This window comes from Talpa occidentalis, unplaced genomic scaffold, assembly GCF_014898055.3.
Source record: "Talpa occidentalis isolate TD23 unplaced genomic scaffold, MPIMG_talOcc4v2.1 talOcc4.1399, whole genome shotgun sequence".
Lineage (NCBI taxonomy): Eukaryota > Metazoa > Chordata > Mammalia > Eulipotyphla > Talpidae > Talpa > Talpa occidentalis.
Genome location: NW_023601432.1, coordinates 2145 through 19108, shown reverse-complemented (window position 1 = coordinate 19108; position 16964 = coordinate 2145). Strand labels below are relative to the sequence as shown.

The following is a 16964-nucleotide window of genomic DNA, read 5'->3' as shown; positions in this document are numbered from 1 at the left end:
GAATTTAAACCTCACCCTTGAGTTGGAAAAGCCAAATAGAGAGTGATTAGAAAAAGTAGAGGACAAGCTTCTGTCCTGCATCAATGAGGTGAATCAGCAGACAAACTACAATGTACAAAAGCTACAAATGGCAGCTGGTCCTTTTCCACCTTTCAAAACATGCATAAGAATGTCTCTTGTGGGGCCTCCCTGGTGGCACAAGGGGTTAAGACTCATGAAGCTTCTAACCTATGAAGCTGTCCACAGCCACTGCAGCACGAGATCGATCCCAGGCCAGGGAGCAACCCACAAGGCACAGCAGACCTCTCCTGCCTCACCTGCTGCTCCCCTCAACAGTGTACTTCGGTCAATCTGCCTGTTCTGTTCCCCACTCTGTCTCTGGTGAAGCCACTCACCCTACCACACACACACCGCTGGCCTGTACCCCAGCTCTTGTATGCATCAATAAATAAATCTTAAAAACAAAAAAGAATGTCTCTTGTGGCCCACCCTAACCAAAAACAGTAAAGGGAATTCTGGGGAGTGTAGTTTAGCCTAACCAAGCTGACATATTAGTGAAGCCACCACACAGTCCATAACCAACAAGTTAAAAAATCATAGCATGCCACTTCTCGAGAAACTCACAAACATGTTAGTGTGTCAAAGCTCATAAAAATCCTTGAGTTTGTAAAGAAACAATGTTCAATTCTGATCTAGGATTTCACACACTAAACTTGATATTGGAGGTTACAACTTATTATGGAAACTAAATGATTGCTTATTGGTTTGACCTCTGGTTTTGTTTTGTTTTTTCCTACTTTTATGAACAAATCCCAGAAAAACTCTTTCTTTAGGATATCACTCTGCACTAAGCAGAGAAGAGGTTCTTCAGAGTGCTAATCAATATCTCCAAACATTCTCAATTTCAAGGAGAGCTATACTGAATTTATGCAACATTCTGGAGAAATTTATCACTTCTCAAATGATTCTAAGTAGCATAATTTAAATGTTGTGGCTCTATTTTATTTTTATTAAATACCTAATAATATATGAAACTCATTCGAATTTCTATTTGAAAGTGACTATAGTGAGACCTCCTATAGAAGCAACACACTTTCTCTCACACACACACACAGACACAATGTGACATAGTCATTTATGAAATATTATAAAACTAGATTCTGCAAGTAGCTACTATTTTAGTCAGCATAATAAAGGTTGAGAGCATGTACTCTGAAACCAAACTCATTGAGCTTAAATCTGCCTGAGGCCATTTGTATCACTACAGTGGAATACCAGAGACTAGATGGGCTATAAACAACAAACATCAATTTCTCTCAGTTCTGAAGAATGAGAAGTCCAAGATCAAGGCACCAGCAGGTATGATGTCTGGACTTCCTGGGTCATAAATGACCATCTTCCAACTGTGTGCTCACATGGTGGAAGGGGCAAGGAAGCTTTCTGGGGTCCCTTTTATAAGGCACTAATCTCATTTATGAGGGATTCAGCCTCATGACCAATCACCACCCAACCCACATCCTCCAAATATCACAGGCTTCAACATATGAATTCTGGGCGGGACACGAAAAGTCTATAGCAAGTGTAGACTCTGCAGTCAGACTTCTTAAACTTGAAAAACTCAGTTGTACCACTTATTAGCTGTGTGACACTGTGTGACACTTAGTTCTGAAACTCAGTTTCCTAGTGTAAAAATGAAGATAATCGTAATATTTCCTCCTTCATAAGTTATAATTAATATTACAGAATTTCCTATTTATGAAGCATTTTAAACAAGGTTTAGCACACTGTGAATGGTGTGTGTGGGGGGTGGTGTATGTGTCCAGCTCTCCACAGCAATACCTGCAGGGTCTACACTGTCATCTCAGTTTCATAGATGAGGAAATTAAGTCAAACAGAGATAAAGTCTTTTTTCTCAGGTCGCACACAACACGGCAGAACCTGGACACACCATAAATGCTCTGACTTTAATGCCTTGTCTTACTCCACTAGGCCGTTGAGCCTCCCAAGCAAAAGTTTTGTGTCTCTCTGAGATTTCTTCCCAAAAGTCTCAGAAGACAAGTTCAAATTGACTAGGTCCAGAAATGGAATTAGTCCCTCTCCCAAGGGGTGCTAAAGTTGTTGCTGTCACTCATTCTTGACCTAGACTAGATATCAATGCAGAACTTAGAATGAAAAGACTCTATGGGTTTATTTTGCCCTGAGCTTACAAGGTCCCTAGAAAGTTCTTTAAATACTTTCAATCAAGAGCTCAGAAAAATTTTTAAAAATAACCTTGCACATACAATTAGAAGCTGGTATGTGGGGAATTAGATATAAGAGATGAAATTGTCGATGATTACCAGGGACGACTTGAAGGGACATGCTTTGCAGAAAATATCTCAGACTCTCAAAACCCACACAAAGGAGACTGACGTGACTTGGACTGCAGAGCCCACGTGCACACAAAGGCAGAGGCTCTGAGCAGAGACCCTTCTCCATCAGCTGGTAGGCATAGAGACCAGGTTGTGAAGCTGGGGAATCAGTGCAGGAGCGCTGTTAGGCTCATAACGATTATCTGCAGAAACATAAGTTAGGAAAATATTTAAAAGCAAGTTTGAAATCATCCCTCTCACATAAAAATCGTATACCTGTACTTGTTTGAGAACAGATCAAAAGTAAATTTTCACACAATTCTATGATACTTCAAGTAATCTGGAGGGTGTCTTCAGGACACCACCAGATCACTGCTTCACTGCAGGCTGTGAAAGAGTGAAAAGAGAGAAGCTGTTTTACTCACGGGGCTGCAGGAGGCTTTTCTCATTCCTGATGCCTGTTTTGATCTTGCACATCTCTGGAGTCCTGCTGTCAATACAGCCAGTGCTAATTGTTTAGAATCTGTGTTTCTTCTATTTATTAACTGAGTGACCTAGCAGAAGTTACCCAGCTTCTCATAACCTATTTCCTCAGTGTCAAGATGAGGGAAATAATAATACCAGTCTCACTGGGCAGTAGGGAGGAGGAACTTTGTTAATTACGAAAGTATTTACAACATTGCGTCGGCCACAAGAGATGCTCTGTAAAGGTAGAGGTTCTTGCACACTCCACACCCCTGCCTCCTTGTGTCTCATAGACCGTGTTCTTGATAGTCACGCTGGGAAGTATTATAAGATTTTCAAGCACTTGGAAATACCTGTTTCTGAGATTTCAATGATAAAATCATCACAACATGAATCAAATCAGAGATCCATACTCAGCCTAAAGATAGTAAATAACTCTCAGGGCAGAATAAGTCCTGAAATATGATATTAACTTTGTTAAAGAATGAATATGTAAGGATCCCTGGCAGGAACATTGGTGGCTTCCTATAAGTTCTTTCAAATGTAAATGACTGAAGCTCATCTCAAATAATAATAATAGTAATATGATAATAGTAATTTTGGGCCTCCCTGGTGGCCTAAAGGGTTAAGCACAGCACTGTGAAGCTATCCACAGCCTCTGCCACACCAGGTGGATCCCCAGCCCACCAGCGATTTACCCACAGAGCACAGCAGCCCTCTCCTGTCTCACCGCTGCTCCCCTCAGCAGTGTATTTCAGTCTGCCTGTTCTGTTCCCCACTCTGTCTCTAGGGAATCCTCTCACCCCCTGCACCTCTGGCCTGTACCCCATTCTTGAATGCATAAATAAATAAATCTTTAAAAATAATAATAATACTTAAATAGTAATAATAATAAATCAGTTCATTTAGTTGAAAATTCAGGCAAGCCTTTATTTTAGGTACTAAAGGAGCCAAGTGTTCAAGCAATGTCATCTGAATGTTTCTCCATTTCTCTCATTTGCTTTCCTCTCTTTTGGCTTCATTCTTAGGCATACCCTCAATAGAGGTGGCCAGTGAGTGCTGGCACCAAGGCTTATCCAGAATATAGAGCAATCCGCTAGCGCAGAACCCACACAAAATCACAGAACACACTTTACAGTAAAGTAGGCAACGCTGTGGCAACAGGACAATATCCACTGGTCTGAACAAATGCCATGCTACCCAGTAGCAGCTGATCTGATCTGAAGGCACTGACTCGGGACGATACCTGCAAGGCTGAGAGGTCACCCTCCAGGACACCTGATATATACTTAGCTGGGTGCTGTGCTGTGTCCCCAGCTGTTAGAATGCATGGATCTGTAAACCACGGGGTGGAAGCAGAAATGGCCTCCCTCACCATCACGCCCAAGGACATATTGGAGGCATTTTTGCTTCCTGTCCTATGATGGTAGCCTCTGCCTCTAAGAGATCTGCTTCCCAGAGAGAATTTGTGATTCTCATTTCCACACCTTAAGTCCTGCGGTCTACAGGTCCTGATTTCCTCAAGGGAATGTTCCACCAGAAGGCAAAGGATGGGCCCTAGTAAACTTGAAGGCACAGCTTCTGCCAACAGCTTCAAACCAGGAGACCAGCTGACAAGAAAAGCAGTCATGGGTTTATTGATAGAGTTGGGATTTAAATCCCAGGAAGAGGTCACCCTGTAAAGAAACAGGAAAGAATTAATTAGAACCAAGGTGGTCATGAGAGTGTTTCTTAGGGCTACCTTGCCTTGCCCTGGTTAATGGAAAGATCAGCAGCCATGGGCCAGGAGAGGTACCCGCCTCATTCAGTGCTCACTGAAAAATAACATCATTCCTGTAGGACACATGAGACCCTTTAGGATTAGGAAGGGAGAGGTAACTTATGTTGAGTCTAATAGGATGATTTGAAAATTATATTTGGAACCAATACAGTCTTCAAGTTTATCTCATAGAAATTTGGATCTCCACCAAGATTTTCATTATCTGGAAGTATATGTGATTATCCGTGACATATGATACATTTTAAATCTCAAGGTTCCATTTATATCATGTTATAAGATTACTAGTGACAATGCCTGGGAGACTCTCCTGTGGCCACATTTCCATTGGGCTTTATTGCACCCTCATATATTCCAAGGGTCGACTGTATTCACTGTGACATTCTCGTGTAAAAAGCTAAGTAAAAGGTAAAATTTAAAAGGAAAAATAGAAGTGAATATTTATTGACTTAGAGTGTTTTACAAAACCTTTTTGCCTCAACTCATAGTGAGTAGTACATTTTTCATAGTAACCCAGTATGTGTGGGTGTGTACGTGTGCACACACACGTGCACAAGCCCATGTGTGAATATGAGAAACTGAAGCAAAAAATCTCAATATCTAATATATAGCCTCATTTGGGATCAATATAGTCTTCAAGTTTATCTCATAGATATTTGGTTCTTCACCAAGATTTTCATTATCTGCAAGCGTATGGGATTATCTGTGATATAGGATACATTTTAAATCCTGAGGTTTCATTTTAAATCCTGTGATGCACACTGAGAGTTTCTATTTGGTTTGTATGTTTTTAAATTGACTGCTACTCACTATGTTGATTTCATGATAAATGATAATGAAGAACAGTTTGAAGAACACTGCTGAATGTGACTCTTCACATTTTTACTAGTTTAGCACTTTTACAACAATTGCCCAAAGAATCACCATCCCATCTTTTTCTAATGAGCTACACACTTTACCAACTACCCTAAGATCCTACAACTCATAAATGATAGAACTTGAATTTATATGGATTTAGCTGCTAAGTTATTTTATATCTGTTTCTATCTCATCTTACAAAATGATTAAAAAGAAGAGAACAGAAGGCTATATGAAAAAAGATGAAGGTATTCTCATCATTCATTTTCTTTTGTCTCTTATGTCAGCTTCACTATCAGTCCTATAAAAGGGGTCAGAATGAGAAAATTGCCCCAAACTTAATAGAAATGCCATCAATCTATGGCAAATGGCAACCACTTTGTCATTCCTCCTGAGAATTGCGGAATTAAGTACACAACTCAAGAAAACTTTCTAGCTGGTAAATGTGTCTTCTAATCTCTTTGCAGCAAGATAGAGGGGTAAGAACGGTGCTGTTTCTCATCATTCTAGTTTTAAGCACCATTTCTTTTGCTTCTTGAGGAGTAAGAAAGAACTGTCAAGTCAATCAATACTCCTATTGACTCTTTTCTGGAAATCGATAAAGTGAGAACACTCCCCCTGATGGAACTTAAGCACTTTATTCACTCTGGAATAATATGATAAATTCAAGTGAACTGCGATATATCCTCTCAACCCATGCAAGTTTTCATGTTGTTAGCATTTGTGAGAAAGGAAAATTGAAGGATGAAATTCCCTTTGTCAATTCTCAACTTCTTTAGCAACACAGTTCTCTTAACCAGTGCACCAAGCAACTTCCTCTCTATTCCTTTTGTTTGTTTGTTTTGTACTATTGACCAAATATATACTCCTCAATGCAAAAGAATACCACTGTGATTAACAAATGCCATAAATTTATGTCTTTTCCAGTGAAGTGATAGAACATAAATCTATTTATATAGAAGAAAAAGGAACAATTTTAGAAAATTATTCATATGAGATCTCTTCATATGAGATCTTATAAGGAAGAAAAAGGAACAATTTTAGAAAAGATTTTCATAAAATAATCATAGATTTAATAATATCTCCATCTAATCCCCTAAAGAAATTAGATAAAACTAGGTTTTGGGGTTTTTTTTAATAAATTATAGAGGGCAAAATAGTCAAATAATTTGTAAGTACAGGGACTATAACCAAGATGAAAATCATACATTGTGCAAAAATGAAAAATGATGTGAAAAATATATAAAATAAAAAAATGGGAAAAATAATAAATAATCCCTTACAAGTGAAAAAATAAAAAGTACATGATGTACTTTGTGGGTTTATTATAAAAATGTTGAAGGCAATATTCACTACTATACACCAGAGAACCTCTATTAAATAACTCCTTGAGAACCCCGGGGAAATAAAAGAAGAAGAAGAAATTTCCCTGTGATTCTTGAACACTGGTGTGTATTCAGTCTCCTAAAGAACTGCTAAAGAACACCTGAACCTATGTGTAGAGTGTAACTTAGGGAGAGCTAGACTCTGGATTTTCACTAAAATTCCCAGGTGATTTTGATACCTACTCAAATTTGACAATTACTGGGCCCAATAAACAACAAGACAAATTACAAGTCTATAGCAATGAAGACAGGGAAGAACAAGTTGGGGTGGGGGGTTGGGGGCAGAGAGCAGGGAGGAGGGAGAGAAAAAGAGAGAGAGAGAGAGAGAGAGAGAGAGAGAGGAAGAGACTAGCGAACTAAGAAAGTTCTGAAATACACAGACCTATATATATGCTTGATACAGAAAGGTGGTGAATTGCAGATAGTAGGAAAGAAAAGACTACTCTAAAATGATACTAGGAAAATGGTATACACATTAAATTAAAATTTTGTTCCAAAGATAACACAAGTAAAGGAAATTAAAGACAAACTTAGAAAGCAAAATTGTTTGGACTTTTAGAAGAAAGTTAAAGAGAATAACTTTATGCCCATAGGACCTTAGGATAAAAGATTTCTCCAAGGTGTATAAAGCACAACTTTTAAAAGAAAATATTGTAAAGCATTCTGAGAGAAAAAAAAATCTATTTGTAGCTGTTAACTTAAAAGAAATCAGATGTGTCTATATATCACTCAACCAAAACAAAAACCTTGAAATATTTGGGAGGCTAAGGCTGATACAAGAACATAATCGCTTTTCCTAACAAAGGTATAGAAGTTAATTTTTTTACTTGAATAAATAGATGTCCTGAAGTTCAACATATATGACACATTTGTATTAATATAATGCTGATTTCTTTTAAATACTTAAGCTTCATATGAGATCTTACTTAAATAAAATTACTGTACCTACATCAGAACATAGTTATGCATATAAAACAGTTTTCACTGGGGTGCTGTGGAACAACACTAGGCCCATCTGTGGCAGGTACATGTGAACACAGGGCCTGGGTAACTTCCTAACAGCTACAACCCCAGAGGCTCTGCTGTGTGTTCTGCATAGATGGATTTGTATTATCAGTTAATTCACTCAGGATTAAGAAGGGCTGATCGAAAAAGCGTCTTTGCCTTAGGATTTGACAGAGTGATATGAAGGTTGAAGATTTTTGCAGTATCAGATATGGGCCAAATAGGCTTGGTTTTTATTTTGATGGTTTTCTGTGTCTATGTCTACCTTTCCTCTCTGTCACCTCCATTCTGTTATCAGTCAGTCCCTGTCAAATTAATCAGCCCCTCAGCTTCACCAAAGTTGTTTCTAACTCACTCTAGCTTCTGACTTCCTCCTGAGACCACTTCTGAGATCTGTGACTTTGCTTTAAAATGTACCTGGGGTGTTGTTTTTATTCAGTTATGGTGAGGCCAACAGATTGGGGGCCATGGCCATGGTGAATGGGACCTCTCAACCGCTATTGGTAGGAAGGCAATTGAGTGCAGCCTCTATGGCAAATGCTATGAAGATTCCTTAAAAAGTAAAATGGAGATGCCATATGATCCAGTAATACCACTGCTAGGTATTTAATATTCAAAGAGTTCATATCAGCATTATTCATAGTAGTTAAGACATGGAATCAACCTAAGTACCTAATGACAACTGGATGACAAAACTGCGGAGTCATAATTGTGGACTCTATACTCAATGGAATAAAACTCAGCCATTAAAAATGATGAATTAGTGTCTTTGGGGACAAAAGACATAGGTGATTATACTGAATGAAATAAGTCAGGAAGTGAAAGACAGTTACTGCATGGTTTCACTCATTTGCATTATAAGTAACCAGAGAAAATAAATTAGCAAATACATCAACAATAACTTCGTGAAAAATATACTGGTTCCAAAAGAAATGGGTATGGAAAGAGCAGGTAGAGAAGGTAAGAGGACAGGAGGGTATGTGAAGTATGTGCTCATATAAAAGTGTGACGTTGTGCTCCCCAAATTCTATAGTTATGTAAATGATTGATAAATTAAAAAGAACAGTTTATTCTGCACAGTTCCCAAGAGGGCACACACCACTCCTTGCAACGCAAAGCCACTCAGGTTAGTTAGGTGGCAGAGGGGGAAATCCCGTGCAAAACTTTTGCTGTGAATTTTGTGAAAAGGAACGGCTAAGTGGGGTAACAGTTCAGGACTGGCTAGTTTGAGTCAGTCTCTTTGAACTCTGGGATATGGAGTTGTCTCTGGTTGCCCAGTATCTGCCCTGGTTTGATCAGAGCACTGGAATATTCTCCCAGAAGCTGCTAGAGGAGGTCCTTAGGAGTGTGGGTTCTGGCTTGGTTTTTTTGCATATCAAAGGCAAACTCCCAGACACATAGTTTATTTTCTCTGGGAATTAGCCAGCCCCAGGAGAGTCAGTGCTTCCAGGTCAGTGAGTCACCCAATCCTAGTGTGGTAAGATTCATAAAAGTGGGATCAATACATACTGGGGCACCAGCTTAGTGTTTGTTGGTTTACATGCATCAGTTATGTGCACTTAAAATTTTTCTTCTGTGCCATGTAAATATCCAATACTAAAATCTTACAGATAAAGTACACACTGGTGAAATCATATTGTTTTTTCAAAACAAAATTACTCAAATGTTCACATTGTTTGGGCTAGACTGTTTGGGGGTCTTTATTTTCCAGGTAATTGCTGTGATCTTCCACTGTAAAGAGGCAGGCTTACTCAAGTCTTTGAATAAAGAGATACTTTCCAGTTTGCATTTAAACAAAATTAATAGTAGTGCTCACACAGTCACTATAATTATCCTAATATATGTAATTATTCTGCATCATACACATACATCAATAGCAATCATCTCACCATCTTGCTCCAAATAACTGCATCTTCTTTTTAGAAACCGTATCATGTTTTCACGTGGTGGGGTGGGGCCCCCATGGGGTGGTAAGGAGGTGGGAAGAGGGTTATAGTAGCAAATCCTAAGAGATAATACAAGTATTTTTCCAATAAAGCACTATACTTTTTTTTTTTTCCAAATGCCTTTTAATTGTCACTTTCTCCAGAATGGTGAGCACACTGTAAATAGAAAATCTGTCAGTCTTACATCCTGTCCTAGCATATAACTTAACTCTGACACACAACTGAAGCACATTATGTATTTGTTAACAGAAGTTGATATAAATAATGAGTAAATGAAAGTAATATAAATTAATATAAATATGAGCATGGTCATAGTTTCAGTGTGGAAGAAATTTCTCCAGAGTTCTGCTAAATTTAGTCACTAAAATACCCTTCTCCATTTCTTGCAAACATAGGGAAGTGAAGTTGAGACCATTAACCAATACAGTTCTATAGAAATCATTGCTCTTCAATTTTCCTTACCTAATCACAATCCAGTCAAATTTCCCAGATCACGAGCTTATATAAATTTGTCCTTGTTTTTGCATAACTTGGTGGAGTTTGTAGAATTCTGTTAACACATGACCTCATTTGAGTTTTACAACTACCTTGAGAGGTAATTAGGGCTGACCCATGCTCCTTACACAACATGAACTCCAGAGTCTCAAAAAAAAAAAAAAGTCATTTTAGAGTGATTGGGCTCTCGAGGCACAGCTTTGACAACTTCATTAAGCTACCACCCTCAAAAATCTCCAAGAAGGAAGAGGCAGCTCAAATTGCCCTGTCCATCTACATCTTTATATAGAAAAGTAAACTTTTGCTCTAAAGTTATCTAATAGACCCAAAATGCTAGTGAGCACCAGAGCAGTGATTCAAGTTCACATTGTCAGTTTAATTTTTTTTTCAACCAACTGACTGAAGTTTGTCTGGTAAAATTATTAATACAGTGATAATATTGCCGACCTTAGGTTGTTTTTAGTTATTGAAATAAGAGTTTGGCTATTTTTGCCTCTACTCTCAGTGTCTTTCTCACGTAAGAGGGTTCCCTGCAGGCCCAAGCCCTCAACTTTTCTCTAGTTCCGTATTTTTTGAAAAGCAATCTAATATACTCATTAATTGGCTTTCCAGCAACAAAAGTCTTTTCTTACAGCATTTAGCAATTTCTGTGATTGTAAACACTCCCATCATTGTCAGCTTCAAGGATGGATGTCCTTAACATTGGGGTTTTAACATTCCTGAAATGTTAACCAGTGAGACAATCAATGACAAAGATTGTTTATTACCTTCCTGAAAAGCATTTGTATTTACGAAGGCAACACTACTCCCCAAAATACGGACCTCCCAGGAATATCATATCACCTGGACGATGGTTACAAATGTTATGTTTTGAGACCTCACATCAAACTTGAATTAGAAACTTGATGGTGAGGTTAAGAAATCTCTATTTTAAACAAATATTCAGATTATTCTTGTACTTTCTAAACACTGAAATGCACTAAACTAAATGACAGTGTAATACCTAATCTGTCTCTACACTCCCTTGCTAGGGTTGCCATAACAAACTACTGTAGACTGGGTGATTAAACAGAAATTTATTTCCTCAAAGTTGTGGAGCTAAGATCTATGATCAAGGTACCTGCAAGTCTGTTTTCATCCTGAGATCTTTTTCGTTGGCTTGTAGATGGCTGCCTTCTCTCTTGCTACACATGCTCTTTTCTCTGTGTACCTATATCTGTTGTCTTCTTATGAGAATAATCAGTCATATTGGATTAGGCTGACACTTATGACCTCATTTAATTTTAATTACTTCTCACATTCTGAGCTTACGACTTCAATATATGAATGTGAGGGGGACATGCAGCCCCTGAAAGTGTCCCATAAATATCTGTTATATTAGTGAATAAAAATAAAATAGGAGTGAGAAATGGCACCAATTTATTGAAAGACAAGGGCCCACAAGGCTAATCTAACCCTAAATATGGGCTTCATCTACTGAGTTAGTGGGCAGAGAATAGTAGTGATTACCAAAAGTATTCAGCAGTTGTATGAAAAATTTGCACCATCTTGTGATTTTCGCTTTTATTAAGGAATCTGTTTGCTATTCTTATGAAGTCTAGAGGTAGATACACCACATGGAGTTACTTACCCTAAGATCTAATTGATACTTAAATCATGTTGGTGCCCAAGTTCAGCAGGCCTGATAAACAAGCTCCCTCATGAAATGGAATGCCAAAGAGGACCCTTTCCTAGTTGCTGTCCTTCCTCTTACATTAGCCTTTCAGAGCTATTTTGCAAGGGCCTGCCTTGTGGCACAAGAGGTTAAGACTCAGCCTGTGAAAAGCTATCCCCTGCAGCACAAGTTTGATCCCCCAGCCTGCCAGGGAGCAGCCCACATGGTGCTGCAGACCTCTCCTGACTTGCCTGCTGCTCCCCTCAGCAGTGTACTTCAGTCAGTCTGCCTGTTCTGTTCCCCACTCTGTCACTGGTGAATCCTCTCACCTCCCACACCTCTGGCCTGTACCCCAGCTCTTGTATACATAAATAAATAAATCTTTTTCAAAAAGAAAAAACAAAAGCTTTATTTAAAAAAGGAGCTATTTTGCAAGACCTAATATATAAAAGTGAGAGATAATACATTATCTCCTTTTTAATGTAATAAAGTCTGCTCTTTCAGGTAACTCATTATCAAACCTTGATTTTAGAATATTTAATAATTTTACTTTGTCAAGTTCATTAATAGGAGTACATTGTCCTAAAAGAAACAATGCCTGAAACTTATACATAGTGTTACTCTAGCAACTGCGCATTCTGCAGTTGTTCAAGATAAATTATATTCTTGGAGTTTTCCAGTATATTGTTCAAGATTTCTGTTGTGAATGAATCTTGAGTCCTCGAATGTGTAGATTCATTCTAAGTTCTGATGCCATTCATGTTTTGAATATTTTCATATTTGGTACATGAAGGAGGTCAAATGTGAAGATCATTTAATGTTTAAAATCAAAGTGAAAGCAAGTTTCACTCTATGATCCCAAAATTTGTCATATGGTTTCAAAGACAAAGAAAACACACATCATCATTAGCAAATTCCCAAGGCAGAAGCTGTGACATATCGCCTTTGATTAAATCTAATGCATCACATGTTTCTTGTAACTACATCTGACAGATAGTTCCCATGGCACATCAGCCCAAAACTATGCAAATACCACTGGCAGTGCAACTTGCACTTCTGAATGTAGGCACAATTTTCTCAAACAAGAAGAATAAAAGGTTTTCTTGCTCTCCCTATGAATTCCTGAAAAGAGAATCACAGCATCTCTGAGGTGAAAAAAGATCTTGATGTTCATGTCATTCAATTTCCACTTAATTGGGAATACCTTCACCATCATCTAACAAACTGTCATCCGTCTTTGCTTGTACACCTATGACAATGCACTGCTGTCTCTGCAGAATCCCATCGGCTGTTGTGAACTATGTGGCAACACAAAGTTGCTGACTTTCCTACAAATTATAATCGGATATTTGAACTCCACTTGCAGAAACTTTCATATCTTCTTTTCATGCCTCTTTACCCTCCCTCGAGAAACATAGTTATGATGCAACAATAAAAACAAATTGAAAAATAAAAAATAACCAGAAAACTTCTTGTTTTGAATCAATGATTTCTCAGGCTTAGCTCTTTTCATCCATTACAAATTTCTGGGGGGACTTTTGTACACTTGGTGTTACTTTCTCACTTTCTGTTAATTTTGGAAAAACTGTTGTCCTCCAACAACATAAAGGGGGATTTTCCCCAGGCCTTGCCCAGGGCATTTTTCAAGAACAGAATACATTCCTGAAAGTTCTTTCCCTCTCCTCAAACTCTGTCCAATCTTTAATGTCTAAACGAGGAGAACAGCATAAAGCAGGATCTGCCAGGGAACTTCAAGGAGTCCCAGCACCTGTCTTGTACCGTCATATAATAGTAACAGGGCAGCCCACAGCTGCTGCAGGACCAGCAGGGCAGACATTTCCATCACTGCCCTCTGGCTCTCAATGTTCAGCCACTGATTGCCAGTGTCCTGTAGGCCTCGTGGACCGCATGGAACACAGTGGCAAATTCTGTCTCCAAAGCAAACAGCTGCTGGGCAACCAGGGCTCCTCACTATTGGGTTGGGGGGAGGGGAGGCCAGTGGGTCCCAGCAAACCACTGTGCCTTCCCAGCTCTGCTCATGCACAGAGAAAACACAATGTTGCTCTATCTGTGCAATGGGAAGTGGGCAGGCAGATGGAGACTGGGGTCAGGCCACTGAGGGCCAGCAGGCGCCCAGCTCACCTATAGTCAGCCAGGCCTTGCCATTCCGTCTCTGCAGGAGGTGTAAGTGCAGTTGGGGTCCCTCCTGTGTGTGACATCTTCTTATCAGCTGAAGTCCACAGTGTGCAGTTGGGGTCCCTCCTGTGTGTGCTGTTATTGGGTTGTAACCAAGGTATCCTGTCCTTATCACCAGGACTCTGTCACACCGGACTCTTTCGCTCCCTAAACTGACCTGTCTCAACCTCCTCCTTCCTTCCCTGAACCCTGAAATTCTTCTGTTAGATGTTCTGTCTGAGATAATATTAATGTGGTAACAACAGAAAGTTGTTCATGGTAACAACAGAAAGTTGTGGTTCCCCGATCACTCCAATTTCTTACTCTCTTTTGTTCTCTGACAAATTCTTTTTTCATTCCCATATTTCTGGTCAATTGAATGCAGTATTCTTCTTGAACTTACCTTGGCTGTTCACTCCTTTATTTATTTCCCTATTTTTTCTTCTTTAGAAGCAAATAAAAATGGTCTTCGCTTATATGTCAACCCCCTAAAATTGTAACCAAACTTTGTGGATGCTCACAAACTCAAACTGAAAAATTTTTACTGGCCTCTCAAAGACTTCTTCAACTATAAAATAAAGCTCCACCTTGTTCCCTAGATAGGTGTGTCTACTCTTGTGCTATCAGCTACCTCCTGTGCTCACATCTAGGCAGTTCCACTGACAGCTCTCAAGTGTTTCATACACAAAATACAATAAGCAAATCAATATTTTGCCATCATGACTAAATCTGTCTCTTGTACATTATCTGCTATCTTTATGACTATGAGCACTATCCACCCAGGGTTGCAAAATGAAAAGCAAAGGATTAATCCATAACCCATCCCCAGTTACTCTCCACTTGGTGATAAAGTCATCTCAATTAAATGCCTTTATAATCTTCACAATTCATCCCTTCTTTGTCCTGCACAACTGCCTTAGATCAGGATACCATCACTTCTCAAGTGAATTAGTCTAGCAGACTGTTGCCTGGTCCTTGTCACAAAATTTACTTCTCTCCAATCCATTCACTGTACTTCTGCTAAATGTTTTATGCCATAACTCAGATCTGACCCAGACATTTATCTATTTAAATTTCCTTTATAGTTTCCAACTATCATTGGGGTAAAATCCATATGTCTTAGAATAGCATGCAGTACTTTTCATTACTTCTGGCTGAAAGTCCAACTCATCTCCTGCCATTCTCATCCTCCTACCTCTCACATTCCTCCTTCTGATGTTTCTTTACTCCCAATGTCTCTGCTATCCTCCCCATCCCAGCCATATGGCTAACTCCTACATGTTCTTCAAAACTCAGTTCAGATATCACATCACCCATTTCTTTCTTCATTCATTCATTCAACGAATGTCTATTAGGAGCAGCCTCTTTGCTAGACACTATGTGATTTTGAAGACATGGTGTAGATGAAATTGACATGATATCTACCCTCTTAGATCTTACCTTCTACCTGGAAAAACATTCATAACAATAATATTAAGCTGGCAAGTACATAATTCTTTTCTTAAAATGACAATAAGTAACTTAAGAAATAAATATGAAGTATGCTGAGAATACGAATATGGTCCTGAGCTAGACTGAGGTATCAGGGGAACTTTCCTGTGGAGTCACTTTTATGCTGAGACTGAAGGACTTACAGTCATTCCTGAATGAAGGATATGATACGTTCTCATATCATATCCTCTTGCTGGAGGAACTGAAACATGACCAGGATGGTTGTAGCACAGAGTATAAAAAGAGAGTAACACAGTCTAGAAGCACAGGAAGGGAATTTGGAATTCTGTTAATGATGAAAGTCTTATCATAATAATATCAGGTAATTCCCAATAAGTGACAAGATTACATATGCCTTTTGTCACTCTGAATTCTGATTTCAGAATTGATGAGTTACATGGGAAGAGTAGAAGCAAAGAGAACTTTTTGGAAATTTTGCAATAGTTCAGGTAAGGTATTGGTGTCTTTACCAAAGCAGCCATGTTACAGTTAGAAAACAAAAAATATGAAAGTTGTTTGGAAAGTAAAACTAATAAGACTTTGTGAAAGACTTGTGTGGCAGTTAAAGCAAAAAGATGCTAAGAGTGATACTTACGTTTCTAAGGCTTATCCACCCAGTGCATTATGATGTCAGTCATTGACACTGAAGGAGGAACAAGTTTGGGGGTACAGTTATTAGTGTACTTTCCAACACAGTAAGCTTTCATGTGCTATTAAATAAGCAAACCATGATGCAAAACTCAGTCATCAGAGGAAATAAATATTACAAACTCAAGGAAGGAAGGAGGGGTTAATCCCTCTATTGAGAAATCTACATGCACAAAACCTAAAAATACAAAAACACAGGAAAGCTGGGAGAGGGCCCCAGAATCTCTAGCTGGGCTGATTAGTGAAGGTGTTGCCTGGTCAAAGTCTGTCCATGAGGACTGGCAGAGGTGGCTTTTCATCATGTCCTGATACTCAGGACTTAAAGAATCTGAGAAGCAAGAACTAATTAAAGGAATATAAATATCCAGAAAGTAACCCTAAAGAATGCAGATTTAGGAGTTTTCTGAAAAAAAATTTTCAAAATAACCATTTGAAAGAAGCCCAGTGGGTTATAAGACATAGAAAACTAAATAATCTCAGGGGGAAAAAATAGATAACAAATGAGAGTACCAACAGACAGATAGAAGGTATGCACAAGAACCAAATAGAAATTCTGGTTTTCAATATATGGAGGAGATGATTCTAGAGTCTTCACTCTGTCACCATCTTGCTAGACCTGAAAGAATATGCCTCACATTGTGTTTTTACCACACACACACACACACACACACACACACACACACACACACACACACACAGGCAGTGTCACTCCAA

The 16964-nt window shown here is 38.8% G+C and overlaps 1 long non-coding RNA gene across 1 annotated transcript; it reads right to left on the bottom strand.

Annotated features, from left to right (window-relative positions):
• Positions 1-2452: 2452 nt before the first annotated feature.
• On the bottom strand, positions 2453-15881 carry LOC119243971 (uncharacterized). The gene is made up of 3 exons (XR_005124910.2): positions 15746-15881; positions 4304-4492; positions 2453-2554 (listed from the first exon to the last, which is right to left on the bottom strand). It is a non-coding gene; the product is annotated as an uncharacterized LOC119243971 (long non-coding RNA).
• Positions 15882-16964: the final 1083 nt, after the last annotated feature.